The sequence below is a fragment of the Myotis brandtii genome, unplaced genomic scaffold, assembly GCF_000412655.1.
Source record: "Myotis brandtii unplaced genomic scaffold, ASM41265v1 scaffold33699, whole genome shotgun sequence".
NCBI classification, from domain to species: Eukaryota; Metazoa; Chordata; class Mammalia; order Chiroptera; family Vespertilionidae; genus Myotis; species Myotis brandtii.
In genome coordinates this window covers 1-1,885 of record NW_005362995.1, presented here as the reverse complement: position 1 = coordinate 1,885, position 1,885 = coordinate 1, and the positions used below count along the sequence as shown (strand labels likewise).

Genomic DNA, 1,885 nt, shown 5'->3' with positions numbered 1-1,885 from the left:
CAAGCAAGCTCCAGCAGATTTACTGGGCGGGGAGGGGCGGGGAGGGGAGGGGCGGACGCGGAAGGAAATGGCTTTCAGGTGACTTTGAAACAGGATCCGGGCGGAGGGTGAGGTGAAGACAGCGGGGCTCCTGACTGCGGGGGAGGAGGTATGCGCTGGGCCTCGCGGGCCCGGGACGCGGACCCAAATTCCTCAGGGAGGAGGGTCTGCGCCTGCCCTGCTGAGCCTGCACCGGCCGACTGGGAAGGTGAGAGTCGAGAACGTGGAAGGGGTTTCGGAGGTAAACAGCCGCCACGGCTGGACCAGATGCAGCCGGCCAGGCTCCGGGCTGCAGGACAATTGGAGAAGGCCCGGTCCTTTCTTGCCTTACTGACGGCAGTCCGTCCTCAGGCCTCCGTCTTCTTGGATCCCGCTTTCTTCTCTGCTCACCGGAATCCTACCAGTACCTTCCTGCCCACCTCATATTCCAGCTTCCTGAGAAAGCTGATGATTCAACTAATCCTTGAGCGCACCCCTTACTCCTCCACCGGGGCGGGAAATAGTGTTAATGACTGTAATAATAACTCATTTAGCGAATGCTTACCATTTGTAGGTACTATGCGATTTACATTGTCTCCCGTCGCCTACACAGCCGCCTAGGGAGCCAGTAACTATCTGTATACCCATTTTACAGATTGGATAACTGAGGATGGGAGGGATCTAGCAACTTGGCCAAGGTTGTGTAACCAAAAAAGGAGTGCAAGACGAAATCCCAGGTAGATCCCACATTGAGTGCTTCCTATGTGCTAGCCATTATTCTAAGCCTTTTAAATGAACAGTTGCAGTCACAGAAAAAGAAGAAACTGAGGAGCCAAGATCACACACTAGTGTGATAGACCTGGGATGCATAATGGGACCACTGCACTTCACCATCTAGTCTTTCTTTTTGATACTTATTATATTCAATTCAGCATTTGATTATAATGTCTTGCATTGTTTCTAATGGTTTTAATGTATATATACATCTAGTTTATTTCCAAAAAAGAGTGTCATGTTTTCTTACAGAAGCACTCAGTAAAGCACTGCTGAATCAGATGAAATAACCCAAACCATTTGGGAGAAACCTACAATCTCACCTCTAAGAATAAAAACCTGTCTCTGGGCCCAGGAGCTGTAGGCTGCAGCTCCTCCATCCACAACTCACAGCCTCTCTCCTTCCTGCCCCTATCCATTCTAGCTTTAGTAGCTTCACTCTCCCTGCTATTAAATAATTTATTGTTATAATAATACCTTGTGCCTCAGTGATGCCTTTAATCCAAGATCTCAAAGTGTTCTTCTTCATCGTACCCCCACCGACATGGGGAGATGGAGGTATTTCCCCCACTTTATGGGTGAGAAAAACCAAGACAACATAGAGTAGAAATGACTCACTATGGAAATCAATGGCGTGGTTTCTTCTCTGGGCCCTTCCCCTCCTCCTTCCAAACTCTTGGCTGCCAACATGTGCATCAAAATTTCAAATTCCAGAGACAAAGGCCATTGAGTTTTCACAATAAAGGACATTTGCAAACTGTCATTTCAGCTGCTCTATTGTGGTAGACCTCAGGAGTGGGAGGGGATGTAAACATGGTGAAGGTCCCCTGGGACTCTCTGCATCCAGCCCAGAGAAGGAGCCTCAGCTGGCTGGGGTGGGGAAACGAAGTCCCACACTTGGGAGGGGATGTAAACATGGTGAAGGTCCCCTGGGACTCTGCATCCAGCCCAGAGAAGGAGCCCCAGATTTCCTGTCAATTGTGACTTCGCAATGTTTCTCAAAGTGTGAGCCTAAGCAACAAAACTGAACATCATCAGCATTTAAAACGTTTATGCCTCAAAGGACATATCAGGATAGCAAAGAATGGAAAAA

The 1,885-nt window shown here is 48.8% G+C and overlaps 1 long non-coding RNA gene across 1 annotated transcript; it reads left to right on the top strand.

Annotated features, from left to right (window-relative positions):
* Positions 1 to 34: 34 nt before the first annotated feature.
* LOC106726953 lies at positions 35 to 1,549 on the top strand. The gene is made up of 2 exons (XR_001363099.1): positions 35 to 755; positions 1,045 to 1,549. It is a non-coding gene; the product is annotated as an uncharacterized LOC106726953 (long non-coding RNA).
* The last annotated feature ends 336 nt before the right edge of the window (positions 1,550 to 1,885 follow it).